We start from the raw sequence: 14,053 nt of genomic DNA, 5'->3' as shown, positions 1-14,053 counted from the left end.
TGTCTATAAAGTGGACGTTAAAACTCAATACGCCGCCTCCGACTCCCGTCCTTCGGCACTACACTGGTGACCCTGACGCGAGTCTCGACGAAGTTTCCGAGACTGGACTGAACATGGCCGTTTTTCTCAAATTGCCGGAGTTTTGGGAGACGTCCACGGCGGCATGGTTCGCACAGACGGAAGCTCAATTCGCCCTCCGCGGGATAACGGATGACGACACACGCTATTTCCACGTTGTCTCCGCACTGGGGAGCTCTACAGCGGCCCGGACAGTGGGGTTTATTACTTCTCTTCCTGCCCTGGAGAAATATGCAGCATTCAAGACTCTCCTGCTCAAAACCTTCGAGCTGTCACGGCCGGAACGAGCCCGACGCCTGTTCGCTATTCACGGCCTTGGAGACAGTAAGCCCTCAGAGCACATGGAGATGATGCTGAACCTGCTAGGTAAAGAAGAGCCAAATTTCCTGTTCATGGAACTGTTCCTTCGGCACATGCCGCCACACGTGCAAACAGCCTTAACTAATACAACTATCACGGAGCCACGAGCTTTCGCCGAGGAGGCTGATCGCTTTTTCCTGGCTACCCAGCGTTTCGCCCCTGAGGTGATAGCCCCGACGCGCAGCTACATGCCCCCCAGCAGAGGAATGCTAACTACAGGAGACCCTGTGACTGCTGACGGCCGCACAAATTCAGGCATGTGCTACTTCCATGCGCGTTTCGGCGCTAAAGCTAAGAGATGCCGGCCCCCTTGCAACTATGGACCGGCGGGAAACGACAGGGCCCACGTTCAGTTGTAGCCGTGAGCGTGGGTGCAACAAGCAGACTACTATTCATTAAGGACACCCTCTCCAGGCGTAACTTCCTCTGCGACACCGGAGCTAACAGTAGCGTTTTGCCGGCCACGAGGAGTGACACCGCCAGCGGAGGCTACGGACCCCCATTGACGTCTGCTAACGACACCCCTATCCGCACCTATGGCACAAAGACTGTGAACCTGTGTCTCGAGGGCCGGCAGTTTACGTGGGATTTTGTTACGGCCGACATTTCCTTCCCCATCCTCGGTGCGGATTTCCTGTGCGCTCACGGACTACTAGTGGACGTCAAGAACAGCCGCTTGGTAGACGCATTGACATTCTCCTCGTTTGCTTGTGTCCGCGGTGAGGCAACATACGGCGGACTCTCCAGCTCTCTTGCTGAGGGGGACAGATATCAACGCCTACTTGGTGAGTTTCCCAGCCTGACGAAGCCCACCTTTTCCGCCACTACCATCAAGCACGGGGTTGAACACCACATTGACACTAAGGGCCCCCCGGTCTACGCTAGGGCCCGGCGGCTCAATCCTGTCAGGCTGGCAGTCGCCAGGTCAGAGTTTGCCAACATGGAGTGCCTGGGCATTATCCACCGCTCTGACAGCCCATGGGCCTCACCCCTCCACATCGTCCCTAAACCAGATGGTGGTTGTCGTCCGTGCGGAGACTACCGCCGCCTTAACGACGCTACCACACCGGACCGCTACCCGGTCCCCCACATCCAGGATTTCTCCGCACATCTGGCTGGCAAACTGGTTTTCTCCAAAGTGGATCTGGTGCGGGGCTACCACCAAGTCCCGGTGCACCCTGCAGACATCCCCAAAACGGCGGTGGTCACGCCGTTCGGACTGTTTGAGTTCCTGCGGATGCCGTTTGGACTTAAGAACGCTGCACAGTCTTTCCAGCGGTTGATGGATTCGGCGCTAAGAGACATGCCGTTCATTTTCGTTTACCTAGACGATATTCTCGTTGCCAGCTCCTCGGAGGGAGAGCACCAAGTACAACTCCGGGATCTCTTCAAAAGGCTCGACCAGCACGGCTTGATTATCAACCCTGCGAAGTGCGTGTTCGGGTTGCCCTCCATCCAATTCCTCGGACATCTGGTGAGCAAAGAGGGGGCTGCCCCCCTCCCTGCAAAGGTGGAGGCCGTGTCCGCCTTTCCAAGACCGCACACAGCTCGTGCACTCCGGGAGTTTCTGGGGATGGTAACCTTTTATCACCGGTTCATCCGCCGGGCCGCCCACACTATGCGCCCGCTACACGAGGCTCTTAAGGGTAAGTCCCCCGGTCAGGCCGTCGACTGGACGGCTGAGAGGGATGCCGCGTTCGATGCCACCAAAGCCTCCCTGAGCCAAGCCACCATGCTGGCCCACCCGTCGCACAAGGCCCCCATCGCTATCACCACGGACGCGTCTGATTATGCTGTGGGAGAGGTGCACGGGCAATGGGTCGACGGCGCCTGGCAGCCACTCGTCTTTTTCAGCCGCCAGTTGACCCCCAGGGAGCGCAAGTACAGTGCGTTTGACAGAGAGCTCCTCGGCCTCTGGTTGGCAGTCCGCCATTTCAGGTTCCTACTTGAAGGTCGAGAGTTTACGGCATTCGTGGACCATAAGCCGCTCACGTTCTGCATGTCCAAGGTGGCCGAGCCTTGGTCGGCCCGCCAGCAGCGTCAGCTCTCCTTCATATCGGAATACACCACGGACATCCGACACGTCGCCGGAAAGGACAACGTGGTGCTCTGTGTGGCTGCTCTCCTCGTTTACAGCCATACCACTCTGAACACGCCCGATCTCGTCTGATCTCGGAAGCTAAGCAGCGTCGGGCCAGGTTAGTACTTGGATGGGAGACCGCCTGGGAATACCCGGTGCCGTTGTTGAGAATAATTGCTCTGAGCACAGTGCATGCACCTGGTGGGGTAGCACTGAGAGGGTGAAGTTGTAACTACATGTGTTGAGAACACCCGGCCTGATGTCATGTAGACGCCTGCTGCACCTGTTGTGTGAGAATGAATGGGTGCTGACGGATAGCTCGAGGTTGTGCTGTCACACCCCAGTAGGCACACAGTAACACTGCGATGGGAAGATTACTAGCAAACTCAGCCCCAGACCAACCAATAGGAAGAGTCCCAAGAAAGGCGAATCAGGGCCAAGGGGAAGGAAGGCGATGCCATTACTGTTTTTAGGGTTTGCAAGACTGCTTTACACGATTAAGATCAAACGAGTAATCATAATAGTGGCAAGTACCTATAAATTTAGGATAAAGGGGAAGGGCCTGGGGCGTGGAAAACCCAGGTCCAGAATAGTATATAAGGAGAAGACAAAGAGACACAAGCCAGAGCAACCCCGGGGTTTTCCTCTCACTTGTTTCATTTGTACCTTGCTGCAAATAAACATTTTACTTGGATCTGAAGACTGGTTTCCTCAACTGCTTTTAGACTATAGCTGAAGACAAGTTTTTTACTAGCCAGAACCTTGAAGACTGATTAGAAGTGAACTATTGACGTACTATTGCCACGTCATTTGGCGAGCTAACAGCCAGGAGGGACGGTGTGGCCGAGGGACCAGTGGGGTCGTCAGAGGAGGTGGGACCAACCCAAGGGCCCAAAATCCACCAGAAAGGTGAGAAACAATTCCTTTTTTCTTTTTCCAAATTTATTGGGTGGCGTCCCTGGCCTTTGTCTGATCCCACGGTCACAAGGTATTGTCACCTCTCCCAAAAAGACCTAGATTTAGAGTTAATAGGATAAGTATTGACTAACAAATAAGAGTTGACAACTGTCGTCAGATCCAAGACTAAGAATGAATGTTGTGGCATGATGGGATGATGGACAAATGTCAAAGAGTGATATTTAATTGTTTGATCTGTATGTGGCTTTGTTTGTCATTGGTCTGTGGGGCTGGTATGATCTATGCGTTCGTGAAATATGCAGAGAAACTCTCAAAGGAATCAGTAAGAAGGAGCATGAATATGAGTGTGAATGGAATTTAAGTAGGAGAGCATTTATTGTTGTGAAGTTATTTAAGGCAAAAATCTATACCACAGGGATGGTATGAGATAAGAGTAAAAGTACCGCTTGAGACGTCTGTCGCCGTGCCCTCTCTGGGGCGACACAAGCAGGGAAAAAAGAAATCTGAAGAAAAGTCGCCGTGCCCTCTCTGGGGCGACTCAGATGTAGAAGAGTACCGGGCAGGGAGCCCAGGGAAGTAACTGGCAGGAAGCCAGAAGAAGTACCGGGCAGAGAGCCCAGGGAAATAACTGGCAGAGAGCCAGGGGTAGTAACTGGCAGGAAGCCAGAGCATTTTGTTTTAAAAGGTTTGTGTATATATGTGTAAATAGAGGATAAAGGAAGGAGTAGTGGTGAAAGAAAAAGTGATTAGGACTATAAATAGTATACGCTACATTTATGCATGAAATGTTATTTTTAATGTAAATAGAAGTGGAAATGAAGTTTGAATAAGTTGCCATGCTTGGAATTGTGAATAATGTCGCTGTGTTCTGATCTTAGAAGGTCAGCTTAGATAGCAATCTTGCATACGGTGTGCAAGTAGTTTAATATTTGGAAGAGTGTATGAGTAATAATCTAGAAATTGATCCATTTAGCAAAAGTTACTCCGCGTATAGGTTTAAAATAAGGGCTGCGAGCCTGTCTCCGTGGTGGGCATTTGTTTTAACATATGAAGATTTATGTCAACACCTGAGGAAGAGTAATCGTCTTACAAAGACACCCCCTCACCCCGCTTTACAGTATTTGAGTGCTCTGTGGGACACTGAAGTTGTGTGTGTAGGCAGCAACGAGCACCACAGAGAGAGGTGGAGAGACGGAGAGTGGTGGGAAGAAGGAGTAGATCCTACCCAACTGCTAAACAGTGAGTCACACACAGAAAACGTGGGAGCTGTAACATGTGTAAGTGGGATTGATTGTATATCAGTGGACGCAACACACAGAGAAGATTCCCCATTTCCAGAGTATAGGGGATTTGTTGAATGGCAAAAGATAATATTGGGACAGGACATTTTGTATGATAACCGACCAAAATACCCCGGACTCAGAGTAGAGAGAGTAGAGTGGGCAGATCATCATAGAAGGTGGTGTAGGGATACATACAAATACCCAGAGGTGAATCAGTGAGCAAAGTGAAGTCGGAGTTGGCTGAAGCTGGAGGATAGGTGGCACCAGAAGGGAGTGCGTTTAAGACAAAGTAAACAGACCAAAGTGCAAGGTCATGGGGGTCAAGCTGAGTAAACAATCTGACGAATTGACACCCGCTGAGCTTATCATGCTGCGTCATCCTACACAGAAAAGGAAAATTCAAAAGTGTATGAGCAGATGGAACAGGATCACAGCAGGCCATAATAAGTGGCCCGTACAGGGAACCTTTGATCTAAAAAATTGTGACAATGTGGAAGAGGAGCTAAGGCGTAAAGATAAAAGAAACGACCAAAAACATCAGAAGGAGAGACTGAAGAACGCAGAACAGAAGGATATTCTGCAGTACTTTAAAATGGAGGGTACACATAGGCAGATGTTAATGCAGGAAGCATCAGCCCCTCCTCCCCCGTATGGAAAAGAACATGCAGGACAGTACCCACTAAGGACTGGCGGAGTAGATGGTAAAGTAACAGGGACATTAGTGGTAACAATGAAATCAGGAAAACATTCAGGTGGAAAAAGAAAGGTCCCCAGGGAAAAAAGGGAACTAAGGTATGATGAAGAAACAGAAGAGCAAGACAACAGGTCACTGAACTCAGACTCTAGTGATTCCGGGTCCAGTGAGGTGTTGGGAGCAAGCAGCCTGAAGGCAGGCATACACTCCAGTAAAGAACCAGATCCAGAGCCAATACCGCGTGGCATGTGTCATGCTACATCTGAGATACAGCTGCCAATCGGAAGAGATAGCTCAAGAGGAGGAGCACCCTCAAGAAGAGCTAGGGATAGAGAGGCAGGAACATACCTAACACCCCAAGGGATACACCATAGGACCACTAGAAGGAGTAGTCTGCCAGAAGAGTTAGCCTATAGGCAACTCCCGGAAACAGGAGACAGGCCACAAGAATATTTAGACAGATGCAATCGGGACCTGTTAATAGAATTGAGCCGTATGGAACAGCAGAAGGTCAGAGAGGCTACAAGCCTGACGAAGGAGGCGGAAAGACGCAGGACAGGACTAGTGGAGGTAGAACAAGACAAGCGCCAGGCACAATGGGAACAGTCACCCTACAGAGCCTGGGGGTCACCAGACATGAAATGTGCAGGGGATACGGCAAAAGAGACGGAAAGTTTACGGAGAATGCTGGACGAGGTGGAGAGAGAAGTAGTGAATGAAATCAACAGAACACGTGAGTTAAACGAATCATTGCTGCAGGAAGAGCTCGACAAGGAACGTGAGCTCAACGAAGCACGTCGTATAGGCGGTTTTGATGATTATGATGACAGAGAGGGATGCGAAATAACTGAACAACAGCTTACAGTGGATATAGAGTTATCAGAAGCAACTGGAAAAGGGGAAATGGACCTGAGGAGCGGAAAAATACCCTATGCGCGCAATCAGACCACAAGGAAAAAACCCTATGCATACAAAAGGCCCACAAGAACAACACTCGGTCTACAAAGTAGGGCAGACAGGAAAGCACCTGCAGCAGAATGCCAATCAAAGGATGGAACAAGAGATGATGACGGGAGCCACGGACATGCCATGGGTCCACTGCTGGTAAAAGGACCAGGTAACACAGAGAGGTATGTGCCATGGGGATTTATGGACATCACAGGATTAATAAACCGTCTTCCCGCACTAACAGAAGGAGCTGATAGATGGATAGCAGCATTTGAAGACAACACGGGCGGGATAAAACTGGCTGCTGGAGACATCAAAGCACTACTGATGAAGATCACGGGTCAACATGTGTCTGGAGAGATCTTTGAAGAAGCAGGGGTGGTAGGACTGACAAAGAGCCACAATTATGACCACACCCCTTTTAACGCTGTTCGGGGACAGGTATGGAAAACCTTGAGAGACAAATATCCCTCTAAAATGGATCCTTCAAAATTAGAAAGGGAAAGCTTGAAGGATGAAGACAGCCCTCTGCAGTTCCTGCATCAGTTCCAACGGAAATGGAAGACAGAGACAGGCAGTGAATGGAATGTGAATGAATCATCAAAGGCTCTGTTTAAGTTGTATGTAAAGAATGCCATGCCAAAGGAGATACAACATAAGCTGAATGGAGTTGTTGGGCTGATGAAGTTGGACTGGCCTGTGTTCACTGAACACCTCGTACACTACGTGGATGTCTACAGAAATGAGAAACGGGCTACTGAGGAGCAGAACAGAATGCTGGCTGGTAAGCTAACCCAGCTACAGATAGGAGAACTGACAAAACAAAAGAAGGACCGTGAAAAGGCGAAAAACCAGGCGCCAGTGACGGTGGCTGCTCCTGAATTCAAGCCTGAGGGGACCACGGAAAAACAAACGGAAGTACAGGTGACACAAGCTCCAGTGTATACCGCAACAGTGGCCCCTGCCCAAGGACAGCAAATGATCCCCACTAACCCAGCAGGTTATCCTACAGGACAACAGCCTGTCCACGCACCCATGCAGCAGGCCCCTCCAATTCATGTGCACCTCAATTCGGGGGGACAAGGCAACTATCCGCCGCCCGGAAGAGGGAGGCCAATGCAGAATATAGGACCACCCCAGCGTGGAAGATGGAGAGGACCTCCACCAACACGATATCAACGAGGACCTGACCAGACGTTGCACGACCAACAGCAGACACAATACTCCCAAAATGGTCCACCAACACCGGTAGGTCGACAACAGCTGCAGTGCTGGGGATGTGGAGAGACGGGACACGTACAGAGAGACTGTCCTACCAACCCATGGCCTGGAGCATCAAATCAGGGCCTGTGGATGGGACCTGCAGCCCAGTGGCAATAGGGGAGCCCAGAGAAACAAGAAGGGGAAGTGATAACGCCTGTACTCACGCAACAGCCACAAAGTGAACCTACCATAGACGTTATAATACAAAATCGGCAGCATAAATTTATGGTAGATACAGGTGCCACATACTCATGCATAGGCAGAGATGGAGCCGGACTTCCCCTTTCGGCATCGAAAATACGAACAGTTGGTTTCTCTGGGAAAACACAAATAATACCCCTGACTGAACCGGTTCCAATGAAAATAGGAGACAAAGTAGTATGTGCACCTATGTTATATTCAGCAGACACACCAATCAATTTACTAGGGCGTGATATACTGTGCCAGTTAAATGCCACAATAATGTGTTCACCTAATGGCATATACTTTGATGTCCCAAATAAGGTCAGCCCTCACACAAGCCCCATGATGTCCCAAGTGGCAACGACAGACTTTTCACAAAATACAGGCCAAAGGAGAGATGCACGAGTGTTTTGGATCAGGCTAACCTCACCAGATGCATTTCTGATACATGCATGGGAAACATGGAAGCCGCTGATAATCCATCAGTTTGAGAAGGCACGGGAGCCAAGTCTTCCGCTACATTGTACGATGCTATATGACGGAGATCAAGACCACGATGACTATGAGACGTGCTGGGTTGAAGCAATGAATAACCATACGACAGTCCTCCAGTATGATGCCATCATTGTGGGACCCCAAGGAGCAGCTGCTGAGGTGATAGGTACGGAGGAGGTAAAAGAATGGTTCCAAGTACCGGGATCATCGCCACACATCACCTTGCTGATAGCAGAAAACTTTGAGTCACATGATTTAGGACCAATGATGAAGAAGGCACAACTAGTACAGGAATGGACACCTACAGACTGTAAAGCCATTTGCATTTCCTCTGACGGGCAGTTCCTCAAGATCAGCATAACAACAGCAGACGAGGCCATAGCAGAAGAGGTGCAGTTACCCAGACATGATAGGAAACAAATGATGGTTGCAAAAGAGCATGAAGCTTTGTTGGAGCAAGTTCCGCCACAAGTATGGTCAGCACACAAGACAGATGTAGGTCTCGTAAAATCAGCGGAGCCCCTATATGTTCACATAAAACCAGAAGTTAGGTTACCGAGGCAGAAACAGTATCCTTTAAAACAAGAAGCTGTTGCAGGAATAAGGCCCATCATCTCAGGACTGGTAGAAGCAGGAGTTTTAGTGAAAACTAATAGTGCATGCAACACACCTATTTTTCCAATACGAAAGCCAAATGGAAATGACTATAGATTGGTGCATGATTTAAGGGCAGTTAATGCTGTTGTTGCAGAAGAAATACCTGTTGTCCCAGACCCACATACTTTGCTGTCTAACATACCTCCAGGAACAAAGTGGTACACAGTGATTGATTTGTGCTCTGCCTTCTTCAGTGTTCCAGTTCATCCGCAGTCGCAGTTCCTATTTGCGTTTACCTATGAGGGGGAACAGTATACTTATACACGTCTCCCTCAGGGTTTTGTTCACTCCCCGTCAATATTTAACCGAGTTTTAGCGAATGATCTCAGCCATCTGGACATACAGTCTACCACCTTAATGTATGTGGATGACATTTTGATATGCTCTAGCAGCAAAGAACAGTGTGAAAAAGATTCACTCACAGTCCTAACAGTTTTAGCTGAAGGAGGACACAAAGTGAGCAAAAGTAAACTACAGTTTTGTCAAACATCTGTAGAATATTTGGGCAGACAGTTGAGTGAGGAAGGAAGGCATATTGCCCCCTCCCAGCTGATGGCCATAAGTCAAGCCCCTAAGCCTCAAACAGTAGGCCAGATGTTATCTTTCCTGGGAATGACAGGATATAGCAGACCATGGATATGTGACTATGCCATTAAAACAGCTCCATTAAGAGCTTTGATACGAGCAGCTGGACAAAACCCACAGTCAGCGCAACTCCAATGGACTGAGGAAGCAGAAGGAGCGTTTCAGCTCCTTAAGAAAGATATGCAGACTGCCCCAGTTTTAGCCAATCTCGACTATCGCAAGCCATTTCACCTGTACGTAGCTGAAAGACAGGGACATGCATGTGCGGTATTGATGCAGGTGTCTCCTACCGGTAAGCAACCAATAGTGTACTATAGCACCAAATTAGATAGGGTAGAGGAAGGGCTGCCACCCTGCTACCAGGGATTAGCGGCGGCTGCATTTGCCTACAAAAAGGCGTCAGTGTTAACCATGGGACACCCTGTAATACTATATACGTCTCACCAACTGCATGCAATGCTTACCGGCCCACGTTTTGTAATAACCCAGGCCAGGCGAACAGGCTATGAGGTCCTGTTGTCAGGGTCAGAGCTAACAATACAGCGATGCACCACGATAAATCCAGCAACACGAATGGTTTTGCCTACTGAAGGGGAGCCTCATGACTGCCTTAAAGAAACAGATAGTTTTATGCAAGTACGCGACAACCTGTACAACCAGCCGATTCCGTCGGACATAGTTTTGTTTGTAGATGGATCTTGTGTACGAGGAGACACAGGAACAAAAGCTGGCTATGGCATAGTTCAGCTCAATATTGACGACACATTTACCCAAATACAATCAGTGAGCCTCGACCAACCGTGTTCTGCACAATTGGCAGAAATTAAAGCTTTAACAGCAGCATGCAAACTGGCTTCGGGCAAACGTGCCACCAGTTATACAGACAGTGCCTATGGGTATGGCGTATGCCATATTAATGCCAGCATTTGGAAACAACGAGGATTTATTCGTGCAGATGGCACGCCGGTGGCGCATGGGCAAGCAGTGATAGAATTAATACAGGCCATGCAGCTTCCCACCCAATTGGCTATAGTCAAATGTGCAGCACATCAGCTGAATGATTCATCGGTGGCTAGAGGTAATAATCATGCAGATGCTGCAGCAAAAGCGGCAACGGGACAGGCCACTCAGGGGCCCATACTGTTTGAACAGGATTGTGCCCCCATAACCAACATGACTTCATTGATACAGGCGCAGAACAGGGTTTCTGAAGCAGAACAAAGGTTATGGCTCCAAAGGGGGGCCATACGAACGGCCACTCCACACAATGGGTTATGGAGGAGTAGCCATGGGCATTTTGTGTTGCCTTTATCGTTATTGGTAATTGCAATCAAGACAGTACATGAACCTGACCACTGTTCCAGAGTTCAAGTGTGAGAAAGTTGCAGGCTGTATGGTGGTCACCATACATGGCTGCGATGGTTGACAGAGAACTATCCATATGCCAACATTGTCCAAAGTATAATGTTAGAAAAATGTTTACTCATCCATTGGCACATATTCCAGTGCCTGAAGGTCCGTTTAAGCACCTGATGATGGATTTTGTGGACATGATTGACAGGGTACAGGGAAAAAGATACCTATTGGTGGTTGTGTGTCGGTTTAGTAGGTGGGTTGAAGCTTGTGCGACAGCTAGAAATGACCATAGAGTAGTAGCTAAGTTTTTGTGTATGGAGGTTTTCCCCAGGTTTGGAATACCAGACACTATCTCATCAGATAGTGGACCACATTTTATCTCACGGGTAATCAAAGAGATGTTCAGTAGATTGGGCATCAAACAGAAATTTGGCTGTGTCTACCATCCGCAATCACAAGGCTCGGTGGAACGAGCAAATGGGGTTTTGAAAACTAAAATCGCTAAGATTGCTGCCGATAGCAACCATAAGCTCACGTGGGTGGATGCTTTACCAATTGCTTTAATGGCCATGCGCTCCCAAACTAACCGACTAACACATCTAACTCCCCATGAAATGCTTACAGGTCGCCCGATGCCCCTTCCACAACACAGAGGGCCGACGGAGGGGCCTCCATTGCAGCAGCTGGAACGAGAGCTGGGCGATTATCTAAGAGCTTTGTCTCAAATTCACAGGCTTGTGTTTCAACAGGTGAAAGAGGCCAACAGCAAAGACGACACACACATCCCAGTAGATGTCCGTGACATCCAGGTGGGAGACCAAGTGTATATACGGGTTTTTAGACGTCAGTGGAACGAGCCTCGTAGAGACGGGCCTTTTAAAGTGGTGCTCACTACGCCCACTGCTTTGAAAGTTGAAGGTAAGCCATTTTGGTTCCATCGCAACCACTGCACCCGCCATCGACCGCCTGACCCGCCTGGTCACTTTCCTGACCAACTAGGCACCACTGACTCACGGCAGCATGCTGAAGGGGACGCGCAACGCGGCCCCCAGACCACGCCCGCTAACACTAGCCCTGCCCATAGTAGCTCAAGTGACTCAAGCTCCTCTCACGCACAGCGACGGTCGGCCAGACTACGGGCTCACCGTCAACAAAGTAGTTCGAGCGGTTCTACTAGTAGTTCTGGCTCGACTGATGGACAGGTGTCGCCTGATCCTGCAACAGGGGAAGTGCCTACAGGCAGCGGTGAAAGAGCAGTTGAGGACCATGCTGTGTCACGTACTGATGACGCTCCTGATGTGCAAGCAGGGCCATCAGGAATTCAGACGTCTGCCGGGTCGCCGCCACCCGCCTCACCCACAGGGGAGGTGGGCCCACCGACTCCAGACTACCCGCCAACGCCGGGCCACGATTGGTCTGATTCAGATTAGTTGGTTTGCCCTTATAGTGCTAACCTTGGGAGGGTTAGCAAGGGGGGAAGTTATATTAACCAACACACACCAATCAAACACTCAGCACCCACTAGATGGATGTGCCATGGCCATGATTACGTTAGCAACTAACAAGGGCATAGTGGATAAAGGGGTAGTCACACCAACAGTGTATATAAAAGCGGACATCTATGAACATGTGTCGGCAATAGCCTATGCCACAGCCGAACCAGTAGGGAAGGAATGGCTGGGTTATCCGCTCAACGCAGAATGCCGGGGAGAAGGGATGGTGATCATTCAGGTAAAATGCACAAACATCGCATGCCAACATCAGGGAACAGGACAGGAAATGACAATAGGGGAAGCAAGAGATAAAATACAATTAGCAAACAAACGACACAAGAGGGATCTGGAAAAACTACGATCTACACAATGGAGTAGTAACATGTTTCAGACATGGCTTAGATTCTCAGCGGAGGAAATGGCTGCAGCCAAGAAAGAGAAACGGGAATGCATTGCCTGCTATAATGCGAAAAGAATTCCACAGTTCAAAATACTGCCGGGAAGCGCAATAGGAAGCTGCCCATATTTTAACGAGGGCAGGTGTTTCGCTCAGTGTGCAATGCATATGGCAGGGAAAACAAAGGGATGGAGCAAAGATGATGAAATTTGCCCACACCGGCTCCAATATACAGGATATGATGTTACCACGGTAATTCCCCCAGTAGTTCACAAACCAGATGGATTGATTTTTCCTTTCTGCATAGTAAGAGGGAGAGAACTAGAAAACGTCGCTAATGCAAAAACAGGGGCAATGACAGATGCAGCAGGACTGATACAATGCGGCATGGAAACATGGTATCCAATAATAGAGACAGGGAACACCACAACTACCACCAAGTCATGTACCACCAGGCCAAAAGCCCGCATTCAATGCAAGCAGGTGATACCCAATGGAGGTCGTGTAACTTACGAACAGAACTCCTCCTACATGGCTCAATACCGCCTGGCAGATTTTGGACAGGGTACAGAGCCACTAGGAGATATCTTCTGGATATGTGAGCACAATACTACACTATTGTCTAAATTACCACCCAATTGGACAGGTATGTGTGCACCATTAATGTTAACAGGTCAGCTATCTCTAATAACGCAACAAGACACTCTGGACCACCCCAGAAATAGGAGAGATACCGAGAACTCCAATGGCAAAACCTATATGGACGACAGTCAGGAGCATGGCTGGGATTGGAAAAATACAGATGAAGTGTACATTAGTTGGGACCAAGTCCCATACGGGATCCCTGAAGAACACACTGCTATAGGAACAGAATGGGTAAAAAGTGGACGAGCAGTAGGATCAGTTCCATTTGTAGGACCCATCAACAATGCCCAGTACATAGCACGGAATAGCCGATGGGTGAATTACCTATGGTATAATCAACAGAGATTTATCAACTTCACTATAGTAGGGATAGGTCTGATAAGAGAACAACTGCATGCTACATCCATTATGACCCTACAGAACAGATTTATCCTGGAAGCAAGAATGGCTGCAGACCAAGGCGTTTGTGATATTATCGGAGAAGAATGTTGTACCCTGATCTCGTTACATACAGGACCAAAAGGCAATTTGACGCGGGTCCTGTCAGAAATGAAACGCATGCGACATGAACACGTTAAAAATTCTAATTGGAATACACAGTTGAAAGGTTTCTGGGAT

The 14,053-nt window shown here is 49.0% G+C and overlaps 1 non-coding gene across 1 annotated transcript; it reads left to right on the top strand.

Annotated features, from left to right (window-relative positions):
• Nucleotides 1–2,566: 2,566 nt before the first annotated feature.
• Nucleotides 2,567–2,685, top strand: LOC142994381 (5S ribosomal RNA). Its single transcript, XR_012961350.1, has one exon. It is a non-coding gene; the product is annotated as a 5S ribosomal RNA (ribosomal RNA).
• The last annotated feature ends 11,368 nt before the right edge of the window (nt 2,686–14,053 follow it).

The sequence above is a fragment of the Genypterus blacodes genome, unplaced genomic scaffold (genome assembly GCF_046128005.1).
Source record: "Genypterus blacodes isolate CSIRO-AG114 ecotype Tasmania unplaced genomic scaffold, CSIRO-AGI_Gbla_v1 ptg000029l_1, whole genome shotgun sequence".
Lineage (NCBI taxonomy): Eukaryota > Metazoa > Chordata > Actinopteri > Ophidiiformes > Ophidiidae > Genypterus > Genypterus blacodes.
This window is presented reverse-complemented; position numbering and strand designations above follow the sequence as displayed.